This window comes from Zonotrichia albicollis, chromosome 9 (assembly GCF_047830755.1).
Source record: "Zonotrichia albicollis isolate bZonAlb1 chromosome 9, bZonAlb1.hap1, whole genome shotgun sequence".
In the NCBI taxonomy this organism is placed as follows: Eukaryota; Metazoa; Chordata; class Aves; order Passeriformes; family Passerellidae; genus Zonotrichia; species Zonotrichia albicollis.
In genome coordinates this window covers 7,347,889-7,371,547 of record NC_133827.1, presented here as the reverse complement: position 1 = coordinate 7,371,547, position 23,659 = coordinate 7,347,889, and positions in this window count along the sequence as shown.

The following is a 23,659-nucleotide window of genomic DNA, read 5'->3' as shown; positions in this document are numbered from 1 at the left end:
GAGATGATCCACGACCACTAATAAGTGTCTGTATCCCTGGACAGGGGACTTTTCTACCTGCCCATTTTGGAATGGCTGCAAGGCCAACTCTCTTCCCCCAGATCAGACAGTACTCTTCTCATTACTTTCTGATTAATTTGTTGGCAAGTTAAACATCCCTTGGTAACTGCCTTTGCTATGGTACGTACTCCCATGCACATATGATCCCTTGGAAAGTGGTCACATAATCCTTGTATTCCCCAATGGGTCAACTCATGTAACTCTGTCATCACCTTTTGGGCTGGAACTTTATTTAAAATTTACTGTCCATCAGAGATCCACCATTCTCCATTTTCTTTTTGCTGTCCTCTCATCTTTTCTAACTCTCTAAATTCATTCTTGTCAAAGATGGGTCTTTCCTCTTTTCTTTCTCTACTAGGTGTTCCCTCTATCTTAAGAATTTTAATTGGACTTTCCTGTTCCAAAGCTACTTCTTTCACTACTTGATCAGCTAATTGGTTTACCTTTATTTTAATGGTGTCCCCTTTTTGATGTCTTTTTATGTGAACTTTGGCTATCTCTATTGATTTCCTCAGGGACTCTAGTACTAATTTTCTTAGCTCTTCTTGTATTAAATTTTTGCCTTAAGAATTAAGGTACCCCTGTTCTTCCCATATTTTTTGAATGTATGGGCAATCCCAAATGCATGCCAGGAGTCAATATAGTTTGTTTCTTTATCTTTTTCTAGTAAATCTAGTCCTCTCTTCAGGGCACAGATTTCACAGCACTGGGCAGACCAATTTGAGGGTAGCTTTCCCATTTCCTCAACTTGCATGTTCTGCCCATCTATGGTTACATACCCTGAGACCTGTTTACTGGCTACCATTCATGATGATCCATCTGTAAATAAAATTCTCCCATATGGGAGGGGCTTATCTTCTACATCTTCTCTCACTTTAGTCTGCATTTCAATAATTTCTAAACAATCGTGATCCAGGTCTTTTAACAGCTCTCCCATGAGGAACTGGGCTGGATTTAAATATTTTGAAGTGACTAATTCGAGGCCCTTGGTACTTACTAGAATGACTTCATACTTTAGTATTTGGGAGTCAGTTAGCCACTGAGGGGCCTTGTGACTTAAAACATCTTTCACATTGTGTGGGTTATGAACCTGGATCTTCCCCTTTCAGGTTAGTTTCTGTGTGTCTTCTATTGGGGTGGCTGTTGCTGCTATCACTTGCACACAGGCTGGCCACCCTCTGGCTACTGGATCTGGTACCTTGGAGAGAGATGCGACCTGCTTCCTGCATCCTCCCCAGTCCTGTGTAAGGACTCCACAAGCTATCCCCTCTTCCACATTTACCAATTGGTCAAACATCTTTTTAAGGTCTGGTAGGCTCAGTACAGGGGCAGAGGACAATTTAGTTTTCAGATTCCAAAGCTGTTCCTCATCATTTGAGGTCCAGGTTAAAGGCTCTGAGTCTATCAATTTGTCATATGGAAATTTAACACTTTTAGTATACTGATCAAGCCATAATCTGCAATACCCAAACAAACCTAATAATTTTCTAACATGTCTTTTGGTCTTTGGGGCAGGGATGGACAGAATTCCCAAAATTCTCTTGGGGCTTGACTTTTTATATCCTTGGGTGATTATATGTCCTAGATATGTTACTTCTTGTTCCACAAATGGCAGGTTTTTTGTGATACTTTTAGACCTTTTCCCCCTAAGAAATTTAGGAACCATATACTAGAACATTTAACTTTGTCTTGTTCTCCCCCTGATACAAGTAAATCATCAATATACTGTAGAATATGTACCCCATTCTCAGGTTTAAACTGTTCTTGGAGTTCTTCTAGAGCTTCCCAAAGAGATTCAGGGATTCCGTGAACCCCTGGGGAAAACCTGTCCACCTTAGTTGCTGTTTTCTTTTCTTTTCAATGTCCTCCCATTCAAAGGCAAACCAGTTCCGACACTCTTCAGCCAGGGGACACGCCCAGAGGGCATCCTTTAAATCCATGACAGAGAACCATGCATGCTCCTCAGGTACTTGGCTTAAAAGGGTGTACGGGGTTTGTACTACTGGGTGCCTTGTAACCATTCTTTTATTAACTTCTCTTGAATCTTGTACTAATCAATACCTTCCATCAGCTTTTCTCACCACTAGTACAGGAGTATTGTGTGGAGACATGCATGGTTCTAAAATCCTTCCTTTAACAGCTGGTCAATTACTGGGGCTAGTGCTTTCTTTCCCTCTGGGGCAATGGGATACTGCCTTACCCGAATGGGGGAGATGTCTTTTTGCATCTCTGCTTTTATTCGTGGCATATTCAAACAAGCAATTTTCCCTTCCCCCAGCCACACGTTTGGGTTGATTTCATCTATGTCTCCCTTTGTTAAGACCATTATTTGTACTACCATTTTTCCTTCTTTCGGCATTACTCCAATTCCCAATTTGAATTGTAATTTATGTCCTAATTAATTACAACCTAACTTGGGGATGTAAATGAACTTAGCTCAACACTCTCTTGAATTTCCTCTAATTTCTACGTCTTCTATAATCTGGGCCTCAAATGGTTCTCCTTTGGCCCCTCGTACTTTGCAGGCCTTTTTACCAACTGTGATTCCTGTTGGTATTTTAGTCACACATGACTTGTCTGCTCCAGTATCAACTAAAAATTCAAATTCATCATTCTGGGGACCAGTCTCAAAATTTACCAAGGGCTCTTCTAGATGATTCATTAAATTCCCCAGAGCATACAACCCTTGACACCCCCATTCCCCATACTTCTCATCTCTTCTTAAGATGTTCTCTAGAGTTTCTTGCTCCCATTGAGGCTATGGCTTCATCTAATTGAAGTTTCTTACAATTTCTCTTTAGATGTCCTTTCTCTCCACAATAATAACAATATTTGTCACTGGGTAGAGCCCTAGCCCCTTTTGGTCCAATAAAACCTTTGTCTCTTCTAAGTGGTTCTACTGGCCCATCCTTGTCGGCTCCTACACTTTCTCTGGTTATGGCTACCAAAATTTTAGCTTTTCTTTTTGTCTTTTTTTCTTTTTTTCTCAGATATACTCTTATGGCTTCTCTCAGCAGTTCATTATACTTTTTTCCTGCCAGTCCTCTATTCTTTCTAACTTTCATCTGATATCTGGCCAGGATTTACTTATAAATTGTACCTTGAGAAGGTCTTGACCTTCTGGGCTATCTGGGTCAACATCAGAGTAAATCTGGAAGTTTTTCTTTAGCCTATTAAGCCGTGTTGCTGGGGTCTCGTCTTTTTCCTGGGTGCTGTCAAACGCTAACCTGGTATTACTCCCTCTAGGGACTGATTCTTTTATCCCTCTGATCATCATGGACTGTAATCTCTCATATTCCTTCTCCCCTCTTCTTGATTAGGGTCCCAGTCAGGCTCCACGAAAGGCATTGTTTGGTCACCTGGGGGCCAGGGTTGGTTTTCTCGCTCCCAAATTTTCATTCTTGCAGTTCTTATTAATCAAGTCTCTTCTGGGGAAAATAGGATATTAAAGGTGGAGTTCAATTCTCCCCATGTATAAATATTAGAGCTAAAAATGGATCAATTTGATTTGCTATACCTACTGGCTCTTCCACTAAATTTCACAATTCTTTCTTAAAGTTTCTAACTTGGGATGCAGTCAAAGGAGCGTTTACAAATCCAATCTCACTGGCCACCCCGCCCATGGGAACTTCTCTGAGGGGGACAATTTTTCCACTTTAGCCACTTTGGACCAGGTGTTACAACATCAGCTGTGGAGGCTGACTGGGTAACTTCACTCTTGGGCAGGAGATTCTGAGATGTTGTTTGGCTTCTCATTTGTGCTGGGGAGGCAGAGCAGGAACTTGCTGGTGAATAAGGGGGACATGAGATGGTAGAGGTAAGGGAAGAGTAGTGAAGGGTAAAGAGAGTAAGGAGAGGGTTGAGGGGAAGGTGGTGGAGGTATAACTGTGTTAGGAGGTGGTAAAGGAATGACAGCTGGGAGAGGAGGAAGAATTCGGTCCACAGACAGAGGAATTGGAGGAAGGATTTGAGGTATTGCAAGGGTAGGAGGAAGGAAGTGGTCAAGGGGGTCTCAGTTTTTGTCAGCCTTCCCAGCCTCTTGTTTTACTTTACTGGCTTGCTTTCCCTCTTTTAAATGATAGACTCTTGTATTTTCCTCCTCTGAGGTGTACTTTAGCCAACAGGTGATGTTCTGTATGTGATGGGCCTTGATGGAAATGTTTAGGGATGTTGTTAGGTCACGGAGAAAGAAAATTAGAAAGGTGAAAGCTTAAGGTTTAACCAGGCCACTCCTGTGAAGGATAATAAAAATGTTTCTATAAATACATTAATGGCAAAAGGAGGTACAAGGACAATCTCCATTCATTATTGGGGGAGATGTGGTTACCAAATATGAGGAAAAGGCAGAGATACTTAACCCCTTCTGAGCCTCAGTTTTCAAGAATGAGTCAAGTCCTCAGGACAAGTGTTCTCCTGAGCTGGTGGATGGGCACAGGGAACAGAACAGCCCCTGTAATCCAGGAGGAAGCAGCTGGGGACCTGCTGAGCCTCTCAGATGCTCACAGGTGTCTCTGGGAGCAGATGGGATGCATCCCAGGGGGATGAGGGAGCTGGTGGGTGAGCTCCCCAAGCTGCTCTCCATCATTTACCATCAGTGCTGGCTCAACAGGGAGGTCCCAGAGGACTGGAGGTGCCAGTCCAGGTGAGCCCATCCCCAAGAAGGGCTGGAAGGAGGATCTGGGCAACTCCAGGTCTGTCAGCCTGACCTGGGTGCCTGGCAAGGTTATGGAACAGATCACCCTGAGTGCCATCCCAGGACACCCAGAGTATGGCGGAGGGGTCAGAGCCAGCCAGCGTGGATTTCAATGTCTGCACTGATGATCTGCATGAGGGGACTGAGTCCAGCATGAGGAAATTTGCAGATGACACCAAGCTGGGTGTGAGTGTGGATCTGCTGGAGGGCAGGAGGGCTCTGCAGAGGGCCCTGGACAGGCTGGATCCAGGGCCCAAATCCAACAAGGTGAGGTTAAACAAGACCAAGTGCTGGGTCCTGCACTTTGGCCACAACAACCCCTGCAGCACTACAGGCTGGGGACAGAGTGGCTGGACAGCAGCCAGGCAGAAAGGAACCTGCAGGGACTGATGGACAGCAGGCTGGACATGAGCCAGCAGCGTGCCCAGGAGGGAAAGAAGGCCAATGGCTCCTGGCCTGGATCAGGAATGGTGTGGCCAGCAGGAGCAGGGCAGGGATTCTTCCCCTGCACTTGGCACTGGGGAGGCCACACCTCGAGTGCTGCGTCCAGTTCTGGGCCCCTGTCATGGTTTAGCCCTGGCCCAGAGCCAGTGCCTCCCTGAGAATACTCTCTCCCTGGTGTCTGCTGTGAGATTCGACCAGGAATAAGCAAAGCAGTCTCCAGCTTAGAAATAAAGAAAACATTATTAACTAAACTACAAGAAAAGAAGAGGGAAAAAAACTATAAGGGAAAAAAAAATGAAAACCTTACAAAACCACCTTTCTTCTCCCCCCACCAAATTTCCCAATGCAATACATTCCCCCAAATCACCAACTCTCAGTCCGGTACCACCCTTTAGAATACTCAATCCTCAGTTCATGAAGAGGAGCGGAGTCCTTCTTGCACCATAGGCTTCCCCTGGAAACGCGTTGGAGCCTCGCGTGCTTCCATGTCACTCAGCACCGCCTGGAAAGTCCTTTTGCCATTGTGACACCTTCCTTCCATGCCCAGTGCTCTCACCACTGTGCATGGACCAGAGCTACTTTTAGGGTTGTCTTTTAAGGATGCCTTGTCTCACTCCAAAAAGGCACAGTCTCTGCTTTGGGACATCTGTGTCCCCCAATTTTTTCACCCCCATGGGCCGAGGGGTCCCGACAATGAACCCTCCTGGTTCTGAGGCACTGCCTCCCCCTAAATGCAGTCTCTGTGTCACAGGAAAGAAAATGGTTCAGTCTATGGCCACACAAAGAAAGTCCAGCCAAAAGGCCACTCCAATCATCTCTTCTCCCACTCAGTCAGTCTTCTCCATTTCCCTCTGGCCTATCCCTTGTTATCTCATCTCTTATCTCTCTTCTTACTCAGCTCCAGGAGGATCAGCATTTTGCAAGGTCTCAATCATGCAAGAAAAGGGTTAAAAATTTCAGTCTCTGCCTGTCCCAGAGCTCTGGCACCCCCACACTGCCCTGGCCTCAGCACCTTCTCACCGCACTCCCCCCCTTCTCCTCCTGGGCCAGCGCCGATATCAAATTCAGACGCTGACTCTCTCTCTCTCTCTCCTTCTCTCTCTACCCTGGGGGGGCTGCCTGATGTCTCTTGGTCTCTTCCACCCTTCCATCCTTGGGCTGGGCCTACGTAATGGCCATGTGGCTTTTCTCCTCCCCCCGCCCAGCCAGCAGCTGGGACAGGGGGAGAGATCCACAGCCTTTCCCGACAGAAGTCCCAAGAGACTCTGGGCAGGCACAGTTCTGGGTTTCAACCCCCATGTTTTTCTCAGAGGCGGTTCTACAATCTGAGCATCCATTGGCCTGATGGTAGTGACCACAGCATCCCAGAAATCCCATTTCCAGTCCAACCACCACAGCCCCCAATTTAGGAAGGAGATGGAGGGGCTGGAGCATGTCCAGAGAAGGGCAACAAGGCTGGGAAGGGGTCTGGAACACAAGTCCTGTGAGGAGCAGCTGAGGGAGCTGGGATTGTTTATCCTGGAGAAGAGGAGGCTCAGGGGAGACAAGGTGGTGTCAGGGCACAGGTTGGACTTGATGATCTCCATGGCCTGTTCCACCCTTGCTGATTCTGGGGTTCTCTGAAACCACCCTTGGAGCAGCTGCAGGACGAGCCCTGGGCCTCCTCTTCAGAAGCTCCAGCAGCCCAGGTCCCTCAGCTTCTCCTGCCAGCCCCAAAGCCCATCCTGTCAGTCCTGCTGAGCCTCTGCAGCTCCTCCTCATTGCCCAGAACAAGGAGCCCCAGAGGCAGACACAGCAGCCCAGATGTGCCCCCCTGGCCTGGGGTGCCTCTGGCAAGGGAGCAGCAGGAGGCACTGCAGGAGCCTGCAGACAATTCCTGCAGCACTTGTAGGATGATCCTGCTGCCCAAGGGACGTTCCCATGGTGCCAGGTCAGGAACTGCAATGGGGTGTGGGGCCAGAGAAGAAAGAGCAAACAAGGATGGGCTGTTTGCAGGGGAGGGAACAGGGCTGGGCAATGGGAAGACATTTGTATCGGGAAGAGTAAAGAAAGCAAAGGTGAAGCCAAGGAAATGATCAGGGCAGTTTGGGGGTGGCTGTCAGGCAGCCCTGGCTCTGAGCAACAGCGTCTGCAGTGGGACAGGAAACTCCCAGCCTATGGGAACAAACTTTCTGGCTGACTGCAGAGGCCAGGACAAAGCTGAGTGCTTTCCCTGCTGTCCCCCAGCCCTTGCTGGCCCCAGGGGCTGATGGCATTTGTGCTCCCTCAGGTTCATGTCCCCACACCAACAGCATGGGGGTGCTCCCCCTGCTCTGTGCAATGCAAACAGGGGCTGCTGAGGCAGTGCTGCTGTGTCTGTGCCTGCAAGGATGGGGCACCTGTGTGAGCTGGGGGAGAGGGCAGGGCTGCAGAGGGGCGATGTTGTTGGCAGCTCCATCAGGACACTCTGGGACGCTGCCCTGGGCTGTGCAGCGCACTGGGGATGGATCAGCCCCTGCTCTGCTGCTCCTTCCCGTCTGCCCCAGGGCCCTTTCAGAGCCCCAGCCATGCTGTTTGCCCCCAGCCTGCCCACGGCCAGCCTGGGGCTGCTCACGGGGCTTTTCTGTGCTGAGCATTGGCCTGGCCATGTTCTTGAGAGAGCCTGGGCAAGGAGCCTGGAGCCCCCAGGCCCTGGCCTGAGGCGTCAGCGCTGCCCCAGCAGTGCCCATGGCCTGTCCCTGCTGCAGCCCCGGCACTGCCACCCCCAGGGCTGTGCCCGGCCCCGAGAGCACTCAGGCCCTACAGCAACACCAGGGCCACCAGGGCAGCGGGGCAGGGCCACGGCAGCAGCACTGGCAACACCAAGTGCTGCTGCTCCTGGGTACAGCTGCTGGGCCAGCACTGATCTGCCCCTAGCTCTGCACACAGACGTTGCTGCTGCAGCTCCTGAGAAGTCAAGAAAAGGGGCATCTCCAGGGAAAACTTTGCTGGGAGATCCTTTAGTTAATTTAAAGCCACCAAGGCTTTAAACATACCAAAGGTTCTCATTGACACAGTCTGTGGGTCACAGCAAATTTGGAAAGAAATGAAATGGGAAAGAGAATGAACAATGACCTTTTTTTGTGGACATTATTAAAAAACTAAAGCAGAAGAAAGAAAAGAACAAACAAGCACGAAAGCCAAAAGCTATTAGGGATTACTTCCATTACATTTGATTTCCAGAAATTGGCCAGCAGTTTAATGTTTCTGAAACCATCCAGTCATCAGTGTCCTCCCTGCAGCCTTGAGCTCCTGGTTCCTCAGGCTGTAGATGAGGGGGTTCAGGGCTGGAGGCACCACCGAGTACAGAACTGACAGGGACAGATCCAGGGATGGGGAGGAGATGGCGGGAGGCTTCAGGTAGACAAAAAAGCCAGTGCTGAGAAAAAGGGAGACCACAGCCAGGTGAGGGAGGCTGGTGGAAAAGGCTTTGTGCCGTCCCTGCTCAGAGGGGATCCTCAGTACAGCCCTGAAGATCTGCACATAGGAGAAAACAATGAACACAAAACAACCAAAACCTAAACAGACACCAAGCAATGAAATACAAATTTTTCTGAAGGTGGAGTGTGAGCAGGAGAGCTTGAGGATCTGGGGCACCTCACAGAAGAACTGGCCCAGGGCATTGCCCTGGCACAGGGGCAGGGAAAATGTATTGGCTGTGTGCAGCAGTGAAAAGAGAAAGGCACTGGCCCAGGCAGCTGCTGCCATGTGGGCACAAGCTCTGCTGCCCAGGAGGGTCCCGTAGTGCAGAGGTTTGCAGATGGACACATAGCGGTCGTAGCACATCACGGTCAGGAGGGAAAATTCTGCTGTGATAAAGAAAAGAAAGGAGAAAACCTGAGCAGCACATCCAGTGTAGGAGATGGTCCTGGTGTCCCAGAGGGAATTGTGCATGGCTTTGGGGACAGTGGTGCAGATGGAGCCCAGGTCAGTGAGGGCCAGGTTGAGCAGGAAGAAGAACATGGGCGTGCGCAGGTGGTGGCCGCAGGCTACGGCGCTGATGATGAGGCCGTTGCCCAGGAGGGCAGCCAGGGAGAGGCCCAGCAAGAGGCAGAAATGCAGGAGCTGCAGCTGCCGCGTGTCTGCCAATGCCAGCAGGAGGAAGTGCCTGACGGAGCTGCTGTTGGACATTCACTGTGTCTGTAAATTTCAACCTATTGAAGGAGGAAAAACAGGGAAATGGAGTGGAGATTTCTCTCAGAAATTTCTCTCAGATTTCTTTTTCCTAGACCTTTCCTGACACTTAATACCTTTCCCTGTCTGTGTCTAGGAGATCTTCCTTCACCTTTTTTGCTGGAGCCCTAGTTGCTACTGGCCAATGTAGTGTGAGGAGCTGGACCTTGACCTGCAGAACACGTGGGAGTGAGCCCTGACCCCCAGTCAGTGCAGGGGAACAGTGAGGGCAGGGGCCAGTCCTGGTGTTTGAACTTAGATAAAGAATGCTCAGCTAAGGCAGCGGAACTTCCTGCGTGAAGGGATGGGGATAACAGAAGGTAGAATGAGAGATTCTGCTGCACTGTGGAAGAACAGATTGTCCAGCAAGGCAGGAGGGTTATCTGAGGCTTAGTGAAGACTGAGGGGAGCTGCTCTGTCCCTCTCTTCTGTTCCAGCTTCCCTGGACTTGCACAATTCTGAAATCCACTCCTGTGTTACCCTGGACAGCCAGGAGTCACTGCTGAGAGCAGAGGGATCCCTGGCACACAAAGGGTCTCCTGCCTTTCCCAGAGTCAGGAGAGTGGGCTCATTGCCAGCCTCCCAGGCTGCCCTGCCCAGAGCTCCCTGGGCACAGGGAGCTGGGACACCCCATTGCTGTGCTCAGCCTGCACAGGAGGAGCCCAAGGGCTGGGCCTGGCCCTGCAGCTGGAACTGCCATTGCAGAGAGCCCCTCTGCAATGCCAGCAGCACCTGGGCAAGGCAAGGAGAGAGAGAGAGCCGGGCCTGAGGAAAAGCCTTTCCCTGGCCAGCCCTGCCCAACCCCTGCCAGGCAGCAGCAGAGCAGGACAGTGGCCCTCAGGCCCTGGTCAGCAGGGAATGGGCACATGGCCGCAGAGATGCCCTTCATCTCTGGGGCTGCTCTGCCAGCCCAGGAGGCACTGAGGGCCCCGAGGCCCCGGGCTGAGGGCTGTGGTGGCTGTGAGGGGACACAAGAGCTGTGCTGCTCAGGGCAGTGTCTGCCCTGCAGGGCAGGCCCGGCAGGTGCCACATCTGCCCTGCAGCAGGGCTTCCCTCAGCACTGCCTCCCTCCCTCCCTGCCCACGGCTCTGCTGCTGGAGCTGTCCCAGCCCCAGCTGCTCCTGTGGCCCCGGGCTCCTTCCCTGCCAGAGCTGCCAGAGCCCAGCCCAGCCCCTGGGCCAGCCCTGCCCTGCAGCTGCTGGGCCCTGCAGGGATTAAAGAACAGCTCGCCCAGCCTGGGCACCATGGAAAGGTGATGCTGCATGGATCTGGAGGCTGGGCAGGTGCAGGCACTTGCTGAGGTGCCCAGGAATCCTCAGGGTGATCGTTTAAGAGTCCCAGCCACTGCTCTGCCCTGCCCAGCTGAGTTTGCATTACCACCAAGCTGAGCCAGGGAAAAGTGGGAGCACAGATTCAGGAAAGCAGAGACCCAAGCAGGAAACTCCTGCCCTGAATTATCCCATGGCAAGTCCCCTCAGAAATGAGCTGGGCATGATCTGGATCTCTGAGCAGCCCTGGTGCAGCCTCAGCTTCACCCCCTGCAGCCGTCCTCGGCAGCAGGATCCGTCCTGCCCTGTCCCTCTGACAGTGCCCAGGGCAGCCCCGCTCTGCAGCACATCCTCCTCCTTCTCCTCCTGTGCCACAGAGAAACTGAGAGAGTCCTCCTGACACATCCCCAGGCTGTGGGGTATGCTGGCTTCAGGAGATCCCTCCAGGAGCACAGGGGACATTGCCCTGCACCCACACACTCACCATGCACAGGGCTCTGAAGATTTTTCCCCAAGTGAAGTCTCAGCTCAATGTCTTCCCAATCCTGATTGCCTTCAGCTGTCTCTGCCTGGCTCCTGTCCCCTCAGTGCCCGTAGGCAGAGCCCTCAGCCCTACTGGGCTGGGAGAGGAGCTGGCCCTGGGAAGAGCTGTTCCTTTAAAGCTCAGCAGCACAGACACAGCACAAGGACTTTAATGAACCTCTTGGGGATTTGGTGTTGTTTACATCACACTCAGTCCCTGAGAGAGTGTTCAAAAACTTCTCAAGAACTCAAACTTAAATTGAAACTCCAAAATTCTTGGAGTTTTAATGGTTCCACTGAGAGACACAAATGAGAAATTTTCCACAGGTTCCAGTTAGAGCAGAACACTGGAGGCAATGATGACAGCTGGGAACAAACAAGGCAAAGGTCTCTGTGGTGCTGAGAACACCTGGATGTGTTTGAGGAATGCCAAGGGCTAAATGGGCCTAGCTTGGTCTTATCCTATGCAAGCTGTTACAGCTCCAGAGCTCAGTCCCCAAGGGGACTGGGTGCTAGAAGCCAGCTCGCTCTCAGACCAAGGCCGTGGGTTAGCCCCTAGCAAGCAGGGAGATATTCAGCTCTTAGTGATTAGGCAGCTCTTGTGATTTCAGCTTTGCTTGCTAGGTAGCTTTTCCCTTGGCCTAAGGCTCCAGCAGACGGTAGAGAGAGGAGAAGCAGAAGACACTGGCTGTTCCACGAGTATGGCTTTATTGTAGGGGTCCGTGAAGGGTCTCAGCTCTTCTTCTTCCGAGTTAGTAGGGGTACAGTATGCTACTTTTATACCCTTGGCCTGGATCCAATCCTGACCAATGGCAAAGGTGTTAGAGTGACCATAAGTGACCAATAGTAGGGTTTAACACAATATTGCCTTACATGGCTATAGGGATAAGGTACAAGGCGGATGTCCCTGGAGACAGGAAACTTCTTTGCTGCTGTGTCAGCATTCTATTCTCCAAGGGGCCCTGGCTAAACCTGAGGGGTTTACTACACCTGTGCATCTCAAAAAATGTACAGTCATAGGTACTTCACGTTGCATTCACAATAAATTTATTTAAGAAAGAAACAGCACACAGATTTTCAGTGGAGGTGGATTTCCTTTGTGTGTGCTCACTATTTGAATATTTGTGCCATAGGTTAAATAGAGCATATCTTTATAATTCATCTTTCATCTTTGTTCTTCACGCTCCAAAAGTCTGGACTTTCTCATTATGTTTCCTTTAAGTTGCATATTGAGACTAATGAAAACCTAGAAAAATACTAAATATATTTCTAATTTGATACTTATTAAAATCCAAAGTGGAAAAAAAATTGTATTTACATTAACCTTAGGGCTGTATTGAAATGCTTTTCAGCTGTCAAAAAAAGTTAAATGCAGAGAAAGCACACACTAATGAGTTTGATAGTAAAGGCTTCATTTTGAGAAATCTGTTTTAAAGATATATGCTTTCCTAGCTTTATATTTTACAAATAGAATGAATCATCATGAAAATATTTATTAATACATATTTTATGTTACTCCAATGCTTCTGCCAGTGTTAAGACTTTAGGAGTTTGTATTAAAAATAGCATCATTGATGCTATTGAAAAGCTTTTGTATTCTCATGACCATTGAAGTTATCTATTATTTCCTGAAGTTTTTCTAGCAGTAACATTCCTTTCCCTGTCACAAAAAAGGTTGGTTTCCTAACAACCGTGTAAGATTTTGTTCTCATATATCTTAAAATATGCTGTCTGGTACTTGTCTTTGATATTCAATTTCAACACATTTCCCCACAGTTAATTGAGTTCTTTAGTTTATTAACTGTTAGAAACAAGTCCTGAAATGCAGCTAAATTGTATAATACCTAGAATTGACTATATTTACTCCTGGTTTACCTGAAAAATAGAATTTGCTGATTGAGATATCTGCAAAATCTTTCTGACTTTACCACCACAGTCATGGTGTTTATTTCATTTTCCATGAAAAATGTTATCAAGTTTAGTAAAACCTCAACTGCAAATTAGTAAGATAGAGATTTAAAAAGTGATTTTATGAAAATACTGTCACTATTTTCAAAGCAGACTTTTGTCTGTGAGTGTCTCCATTTACCCCAGGATCTAGGGTACACATGCTTCCTGACAGCCAGTCTGGGGCACAGCTGCTTTAGCAAGTCCCCGTGCTTTGCCAGACCCTTTCTGCTAATCCACCACTCTCCATGCTGCCCCAGTCCTGTGAAATTTCAACAGAGTATTCTGGGCTGGAAGAGACCCAAAGGGATGATCGAGCCCAACTCTTAAGTGAATGGCCTGTATGGAGATCAAACCCACAACTTTGGTGTCATTCCTTGCTTTTGTGGAATACACACCCACAAAAACATTCAGTCCTCATGTTTGCAGGTGCTGAGCTGCTGCTGAATTATTTTGAGTGCAGTGTATTTGTTGCAGATGGTGTGAACAACTCTCACCAGGCTCTGCAACCCAAGTACACTGTGACCATTTGATTCTACACTCTCCTTTGCCATGGCAAGGACCCCTAACATCTTCAGAAGGGCAATTTGCCACCTCTAGCTCTGTGGCCTCCCCATTACCTATCAGCAGAAGTCAATGTAGGACTTAGGACAAGAAATAACTTAAGAACTTTTACTTTCCATAATTAAGTTTTCTAAAATGTTTTCATAAGTAGAGAAACACTACTAACAAGATACAACTCTATCCTTTTTTTTTTTTGTTGGTTTTTTTTTTTTTTTTTTTGCGTGGTTTAGTTTGGGCTTTTTCTTTTGTTTAGATGGGCTTTTTGTTGTTTTTTTGTTGTGTTCTGATGCATAAAAAATGAAAAAGGATAATTCCTATTGAAATGTCAAAGTACTGAGGTAAACAGATAGCAATAGACTTTCACTCAGGCATTATGATTACTTAAATACATTGCCATAAAAAGGCAAACAATCAACAGAGTTCTTTAAAAGGTTCAGTGCAGATTAGTTTCTGGCAAGGACTGTGCACTGTTCAAGGCTTCATTAAAGCCTTCCATTTATGAATTGTCAGGAAAAAGCAAAGGATGCTATGTATGCTATAAAATGAAACAAAAGCCTCAGAAGCCCTCACAGGGCATTGGGCAGCTCATTTTAAGAAGGTTGTGAACGCCATTATCTATCACTGCCTCGGGGTCACAGATAGCAGCAGGACTTGGGAAATAAAGGCATCAATCAGGAACAAACATTTATGTGTGTGCCTCTCCAGAGTTTAATTCTAATCTGAAAAAGAGCTTTAAATGTGAAATACAAATATTTATTCTCCCCCTTTTTCAAAGGGAAAGTGTATTTGAGGACATGCAGCACCACACTGACTCCCCTCCTGACTGTTGTCTCTGACAATAGGTGGCACTGGAATTTTCACATGAAAATCTGTTGAGTTTATCCTTCAGTTTTTGCCATTGAACTAGTCCCCTGTAAACATTTCCCTGTATAAAATGTTTTGGAAATATCACAAGCTATATCCTTCAGTTATTTATATAGTGTCATTCCATTGTTTTGAGACTATTTGTTAAAGGAAAATAATGAATATTCACATTACTGGACACAATATTGATGCTGGGAGACTTTTTTTTTTCTGTTTTCTGAGTTAGTTATTTACACCATACCTTCATACCTGTGAGAGTTAATTTGTCAGAGTTTCTTTGTCAGCTCTCCAGGATGTCTGACCAGAGCATGACAAATTTTCCAATTTAGCTATTTTATGTACCCTTTCTACAACTTTTGCCTTTCTTGTTCAAAGAAAGAAGGAAATGAAAGACACTTGCATTCCATCAGATAAGGTTTCTCCTTAGAGCACAACTGCAACAGCAGGATGCTCTTGCTAGATTCTCTTCTTTTTGAATAGGGTCTGATGCTTCAATGTTCTTCATGAGGAGGTTGTATCTGTGAACAAGCTCTCTGGTTCCTTTCCAAACCTTCTCTGGTAAGATGCCCGTGTGTGTTGGGACTTTTGCTGACTAGAGACTGGAAAAGTACAAGGCCGTGGCTAATTCCAAGTCCTGCACCTACAAGATAGCGTGTCCTTGGGCCTAGCTGGGTAAGATGACAAGTAGACAGACATGGGAAATAGGGAATGTAGGCCCAAAAGAACGAGGAGGAGTTGATGGTATAGTTTAACCAATAGATCGCTTGGCTTACAGAATATTAATAAGCTTATTACTTGCTGTATAAGTGTCTGATGCTTTCTTCAATAAACGGAACTTGTTGATGACTTGTATTGAGTCTTGAGTTTTCCCTGCATCCAACAAATAGCTCGTCCCCAACAAAGGCCTCATTCTGCAACAAATGGTGCCCGAACAGGGACCCTATGGACTCTACGGACTCTGCAGACCCTACAGACCCTATGGACTTTACTGAATATTTGAGCTTGTGAGCCACGGTCGGTGCAGTATTTGGGAGTCAGTCCCGACGCAGCCCAGGAGGCACAAAAAGTGGGCCTTGACTCAGGAGACCCCATATGGGAGTCCTGGAGAAAGGCGAAAGGGTGGGCTGCAGTGCCCTGGCTGTTATGAACAAAAATTCTGTTAATTTTTTTTTGTGAGGAAAAGTTACAAAAAGGCAGCCAGATGACTGTCGCTGCCAAAGTTCTGCTTGTTTTGTTATTGTAGTCATGGGTCGTTGTAGCTAATCGCTCCTTTTGTATTAGCAGAGCCTTGCCCCAGGCTAAGGTGTACTTTTCCCAGAATGGTGAAGAGACCTGAGAGGGTGGGGGGGGTTATGCAAAGTGACTGCAGGACCAGCATGCTTTGTGGGACCCCCTACTCCAAACGTGCAAGAAGAACCCCAAAAACAACGAGCCACCTGAGAGTTGAGAGACTGGAGCGATGTCTGGATGTGAGGAGCAGAGTGCTGAGCCTGCAGAGATGGGAAACACCTTCGGAGTCCCTCTAGCCCTGACCTTGGGAGTCATCCCTGGCGCCGAGATTGAGGGGGACGGGGCCGGGAAAAGTAACATCGGATGGGATCACCACACCCTAGAGGTTCCCACGAGGACCTGATCTCCAGCTCTGCCCCTAGAGGACAAAGCTGTGCATGTCCTCCTTCTCTGAGTCGCCCTGGGAGAGACGACGGGAGACTGCAGCCTCGCCGAGCTGCCCGATCCTGAGCTGATCACGTATAATAAAGGCATTAAAAAGGAGAAGTCTCTTGGCCCTGTTTATTTCACTGGCAACCTCACAGGAGAGTCCAGCTGACTGAATGCCACCGATGTCCTAGAAAGGCTGCAGCGCGCTAAATGACAGGTTAGAAGGTAATACAGGGACAAGCGGCATATAATCCTTTTAAATGCTTTTAAGAAAAACGGGGACTATAGACTGTCGACTTGGGAAGAGAATTCCCGAGATTGCTGCATATAGACTTGCAAAAACGTGTGTTGTGGTGCTGAGGCTGCAAGTACATGCACAATGAATGAGCGGCTGTGCTGTGATGGCGGCAGCAGCCGCGGCTCGGGGCGCCTGCAGAGCTGTGCCACTCCGAACTCGGCGTGGGCGCTGTGCCATGGGGAACAGCCGCGGCGGGCGGCTCGCCTGAGGCGGCCACGGCGGCTCCAAGCAGTGGCGGGCGCGAGGAGCGGAGAGCTCTCCCGGTGGCAGCGGCGGGGGGAGCGGAGCCCCGCCATGGTGGGGAGCGACCCGCGCCGCCCGGGATGCTGCGCTGCAGCGGGGCACGCAGTGAGTCAGCCTACAGCGCGTCTCGCGAAACAGGAAGCCCAGCGCGGGGGGCGCCCCGCTCCGATACGGGCGGTGGCGCGGGACTGGAGCGCTTTCCCAGCGCGAGCGCTTCTTCCCTCCGACCCGCGGCCAGTGGGGGCCTTCCTTTGGACCCGGCAACCAGCAGAAGCCTCAGTTTAAGCCTGGCACCCTCAACAGACTGTACTTTAAGTGGACTGCAAGCCGCAGCGTGTCCAGGCGAGAGTCAAGAAGCCTGCTGCAGCGAGCAGACAACCAGTGAGAGCTTTATTGATCGGACGCTCAGCTGCCAGCATGTTGGGACTTGCTGTTTAGACTAATGTGGGAATCCATAAAGTCAGAGGGTTTTTAGGAAATGGTTAAAAAAGAGTATTTAGGCCTCAGGATGAGGCCCGAAGTTCTGTTAGAGCAGAAAAGTTTCCCAAGCAAGCAGAAAAGTTTCCCAAGCAGTAGACGTGACAAATAACAATACAACTTTTTAGATTTGGCTTTAGGATGGCAACAAGTTTATTTAATGTATATCTTTAGAAGGTTACTGTGAATAGAGCTCTGTTCTTTGTTTCTTATGAAATAGTCTTTGTTTTAGCTACCATTACGTATGTTTTATAAGGTTGGATGGAAAGCTTGTCAATATGTCTTGTTTTGGTGTGATTGGCTGAAAATCTAAAATGAGATGATTTTATGTCATTCCGTTTTATCCCACCTTCTGGGGCATTTCCCATTAGGCCAGCATGCTGTTAACATCTAACAATGTTCTGAGGCTCATGTGTTAATAATAATAATAATAATAATAATAATAATAATAATAATAATAATAATAATAATAATAAAAGCTGGCCTAGATTTGTCCAGTGTTGTCCATATTTGGACTTCTTGCCGCGGCAAGTGGGTTCCTCTCTTAAGACGTGGGTTCCTGACACCATTGGATCTATAGCTACCCTGGTGCCCTGACAGACTAATTAGCAGCAATTCACATCGAGCCTTTGAAATGCATATGGAGTCGCGGAAAGAGTGCTTTGCAGTGCTGGCTGTGCCGCTCCTGATTCAGCATAAGCGCTGAGCCATGAAGGGCAGCCACGGTGAGCGGCTCGCCTGAGGCAGCGGCGAGCAACAATACGAGCAGCCACGGAGCCTGAGCGAGGCGGGCGGTGCCGTGCCCGCGATGCGGTGCGGTGCGCACCGGCCAGGCTGGGTGCGCGGAACTCAGCGGCGGGTGGGCAGCCTGTGGCGGGACCCACCGTGCCCTTCTGGCAGCCTGAAGCGGTGGCGGCGACGGCGCAAAGAGGGCGCAGGGCGGTGGGGGGGCCCCCGCTGTGGAGCCGCAACTCACGCCACCGAAATGCTGCGCTGCGTCCAGCAGCAGCTCCGTTAACCCACCGCACCACAGCGACACGAGCAGCAGCGGCCCGATCCCAGGGCCTTCCAAGCGCTGCTACTTTCCCACCTCCGCCCCGTGGCCGGGAAAAGCTTCAGTTTTAGACCGAATAGCCGTAATAAATGAGACTCTTGTCAACAAAAGAAAATATCCCTACTGCAATTAAGAGACCAGTGATAATAAATAAGCAACACCAAAGAGCATTACTAGAAGGATGCTCCTCACCTAAGTTAATAAGACTTTTTGTTCTTCCTGGTAGAGACTGTGAAAGAGAAATCAGTGTGGCGAATACATTGAGATAAATTTTGGCCGGTTTAGCTTACAACCCATTATGCTGTCTTAAAATCACCTGTATTAACATAGACTTTAACATCAGAAGCCCAGATAACTCAGTCGGTGGAACATCAAACTCTGAAATTGTATTTTGAAAAATTTAAAAATGTTAAAGATGTGTTAAAGCGATTCTGTAAGTAAGATGTAATGAATATGGTTTTTTCTATTCTTTGGGCCTTGCTTGGATGTGGTAGATGTAAAAGCAAGCACTGAATTCAAAAGAATTTTTCCACAGGTATACCTTGAACAAACTCCTTATGTTTAGGTGCATTCAAGTGTAAAAATACTGTAGCAAAAACACGAAGAAAGTTGTTTTAGCTTAGTATTTTAGAGTTAAACTTGTAAGTAAGTTATAGTAAATTTTATATTCTATTCTATTTCTATAATAAATTCTATTCATTGCTAAGTAGTTTAAGTTAAATTATGTATTAAGTGCCATTATATGTTAAATACTGCAAAGGTTAATTTTTGTTAAGTTTATGTCCTCTTAGGTTTAAGTGCTGTTCGGTTTAATTTCTGTTAAGTGTAAGTGTTATTAAGTTTAGGTGACGTTAGATTCTGTTACATTTAAATTATATTAGGTTTAAGTTATATAGAATTTAAAGTCGGTTGAGTTCTGTTAAAGTTAAGTTCTGTTAAATTTAAGTGATTTTACATGTAAGTTCTGTTGATTTGAAAATTTGTTAAGTTTAGGTTCTGTTAAGGTTAAGTTTTGATAAGGTTAAGGTCTGTTAAACTTAAGTTCTGCTAAGTTAAAGTTCTGTTAAGTTTATGTAAAGATAAGTTTAAGTGATGTTAAGTTCTGTTAAGTTTAAATGTTTTTAGTTTAAGTATTTTAAGTCTAAGTGCTATTAATTTTAAGTGATGTTAGACAGATTTATGCTTTTATGCTAGGTGTTTATTTTATGACTTGTGTGCAAGGTGTTGTCGTGAACATCAGAGAAACTCTAGTTAAAAGAGACAATCAGAAGCATTTGTGAGTAGAGCCATTCCTATTTGAAGTATATCTGCTGTGAGAATGGAAAGCAAACTTACCAGACAATCCACGCAGATGAAACCTGCGCACATGTTGCTCCTTTAGCTTATTTTTGTAGGTTGTACTGGCACATCTGAGTTTTGTTTGAGCCTTGTAGCAGCATAGAATCCTTTCTGTATCCATCATAAAGCATATCCTATAAATAGTGATAGCCTTTTTGGTTTGTCACCCTGGCTTAGATCCCTTATAAGAGAGAAACCTTGCTAGCTGAGAATACTGCTTGTAATGTAATAGTTATTAGAATTGCCTGTTCTTGTATTGCAAAGAGTGTGACGCAGTTTGCCCACAGAACTTTGCATGTTCCAAAAGAAAACGGGGAAAATGTTGGGATTTTAGCTGACTAGAGACTGGAAAAGTACAAGGCCGTGGCTAATTCCAAGTCTTGCACCTGCAAGACAGCGTGTCCTTGGGCCTAGCTGGGTATGATGACAAGTGGACAGAGAGATGTGGGAAATAAGGAATGTAGGCCCAAAGGAATGAGGAAGAGTTGATGGTACAGTTTAACCAATAGATCACTTGGCTTAAAGAATATTCATAAGCTTATTATTTGCTGTATAAGTGTCTGATGTTCTCTTCAATAAACGGAGCTTGCTGAACACTCATATTGAGGGTCTCGAGCAACAGAATTACTTTCTGTTAAGGTTCTCTGAGTGGAAAAAACAAAGCCACAGGACACCACAAAACCCATGAGCCAAAATACATCCTGAAGCACATTGTGAGAGAACTGCTCAAAGGGAATGGTGGGTGCATCTGGACATGCCGTGCCCAGAACAGCGGGAAGGGATCCATGGCAGTCCATGCAGGGGAGCAGCCCCCACGTCCCCGCCCTGCCCATGGGGGCCTGCAGCCCGTGGGGATGGAGCAGCAGTTTCTGGGGTGACAGAGCCAGCAGCTGGGCACTGCAGCACACACTGCACACATCTACTGCAGGGATATGTTAGCAATGTTGTGTATACATACACTCCAGATTGAAAATATTCAGGCTAAGTGTAGCCTAACTTCAGAGGCATTAGGGAAGAATTATTACCGCTGCTTTCATGGCTGAGTTTTGCAACATTATACTTTTTTTTAATACTGTATGAAAAAAAAAAGTCTGAGTCTGGAAAGGGAGTTTTTCAATCACAAGGGTTCTTGCTTCACTCCAGGAAAAGAGTAATTCAGTGTACCAGGGAGATTTTCTCTTAACATATTGCTGAGTTCTCATGCTGCCATTCATTAGTAGAGATGAAATATTTTCTCACTGTTTATGTTTGATTTTTGTTTGGAAACAGTAGGGAAGAAACGTACCCATTGTGAAGATTTGGTTCATGTGGATCAGTTATTATTTCAGCTGCCTAAGTTGAGGGAGGAATTCACAGAGGTTATCCCAGGCAGAATCTGGTGCTGATGCTTGTGCCATTGGAGTCTGGAGTGGGCTCCTTCCTAGCACAACTCACCACACTGTGCTGCTGGGCATATCTCATTTGTTTCCTGGTTTGTACTACTAAGAACAGCCAGCATCTTTTAACAGTACCTAAAACATATTTGTTGGTTCCTCTGAATCAACTGAAACTGTGAGTTTGAGTTTCTCCAGGTTTTAGCCTGGAGAAAAGGAGGCTTAGGGGGAGCCTCGTGGCTCTCCACAAGTCCCTGACAGGAGGTTGGAGCCAGGTGCGGCTCTGCTCCCATGGGAACAGGGACAGGACAAGAGGAAAAGGTCTCAACTTGCACCAGGAGAGGTTTAGATTGGAAATTAGGGAACATTTCTTCTTGGGAAAGGTTGTAAAGCATTGGAACAGGTTGCCCAGGGCACTGGTAGAATCACCATCTCTGGAAGAGCTCAGAAGACATGTTGATGTGGGACTTGGGATGTGGTTTAGTGGTGAACATAGTGATGGTGGTGCTTGATGGTTGGAATTGATTATTCTGAAGGTCTTTCCCAACTTTAAGGATTCTCTGATTCCACGATTCTAAAACAACCCAGTGATAACATAATCTAATCTCTCTTGGTGTACATGATTTGGTTCACTCTCTGATGTTTTCTCCACATCCATGTGCCAATGCATCTTCCAGCACATGGAAGAAACAAACCAGGTGTGAAGACTGGAGAAGGAAAATGAGCCCACATCACTTCCTTGGGAAGAGAAGAGAAGATCCGGCAACTTCCAGAGGGGAGGAGAAACAGAAAAAAAGGTTTGAGAAGCTGAAGTAGTGGCAGAGGTACCAGGGAGAAGAAATAAGAGGTGAGAGAAATGGTGGCAATGAATTGCAGGGCAGGCAGAGGACACCAGTGACCCAAACAGTTTGGCACCTCCTGGCCATTAGGCAACTGACCCCAAAAGTTCATCTCTGCTCAAAGGGCATGCACGGCCTCGCCCACCCAGTACAGGTGCAGGAACAGCATGAGGAAATGGCAGGGGAGTGTCATAAACAACCTAAATACTGTTGTGCATTTCCAGCAGGTTTTGCAGCCTGTACTGAGCATCTCAGTCCTGGCTGCACTGTTCCCAGACACCAACACCATTAGATCAGAGGGAGCTGATTTAATCAGTTGTTAAAATATTCAAATAATTTCAATTTGAAGTCAAGTCATTTGAATGATAAGGACCATTTAAATCTTACTGCTCAGAAGGCAGAAGATTGGGCTGAAGCCAGAGCTCTGAGGAGCAGCCAGACAGGGACAGGTAGAGCCAGGGAATGATAACATGGCACCCACCTCAGTTTGGGAAGAATCATTTGCCCAGCAGGAGCCCAGCTCCACAGCAACATCCCTGGAAACTCTGCATCATAAATAGCAGGGAGTTCATTCATACAGCAAAAGATTTCCTGGCCTTATTTACCCTTCCACATTTGCTGCAGCTCTTCATTTCAAAAGCCATGTGAGTACCCTGTGCTGGAAGGCTTGTCCTTCCCCGGCTCCTGGCTCTGCACCAAGATGTTCTCTGTTCTGCTGCTGACCAATGCATCTCCTGGCTCCCTACCACTGAAGGAAAAGAAATCTACTTACAAGACACAAACAGCTTAGTGTAAATCACAGCCATGGGCTGCCAATTGTGTGCTCTCCCAGCCCAGCAGTGCCTCCTTCCCCCAGCACAGAGTGCTGCACTAGCGCAGCTCCAGGCGCGTGTTGCTATTAGGTCATGTCACCAGGGACTGGAAAGCACCAGACTATGCTCTGTGTCTAAAAATCCAGATATGTGATGATTATCTCATGATAGCCATCACAGATCCTGTGGTAATGCTATTTCTAATAATTTAGCCTTCAGGAGTTCTTCGGCTGGGATGAGCCCATGCTCTGAGCTGGAGCAAACTGTGTGCTCGGGTCTACTGTGTGAAACAATCACTGTGGTCCTAGTGCTGCCTCCTCCCTGAAAAGATGGAGCTGTTACATTCTCCTGAGTCCACTAGGTGGAACCAGATAATTTCTAGTTGGGAGGACGTAAAGCAATGCTCAAACCACTAATATCACTAAATATAGTTGCATGAAATTAAAGAAGAATACCCTTACTTTCAATTACACTCCCCTTTTTTACCACCTGAACATGATAATATATTGTTATCCTTCTTTCCCTGTATTTCTTCTTTCTATATGTGCACCATCTCAGGGCTGCAGCAGGAGTGGAAGCACCTGGGCAAGTGACTCATCTCCCTCAGGCCAGATGTGGATTTTGACCCAGCAAACCAGAGGAACACTGACATAAAGGTAGAGTTTTGTGTTATTCAGGGAACAAAACATGACAGCAAATGACTGCCTGGAGTTTGGTGTGTTTCCTAGAAGACTTGCAAAGTAAGTATGAAGGAAATGTCCTTAGTGTTTATCACAAAAGGTCAAGTGTACGAACACCTGCAGCTGCAGACATCACAAGGATGCTGTGTTTACAGCAGGCACTGCCCCATTCTGCTTCTGGGAGTCTCTAGCCCCAAAGAGAGCTCGTTCAGGCTGGGGGAGATTTCAAGAGACAGCAGGAGGCTCCCTTTTTCTCTATGCTCCCCTTTACTTTATGCTTCTTAAAAATCCCTCCCCTCTTCCCACTAACTGTGCAGGCACTGTTGGATGCAG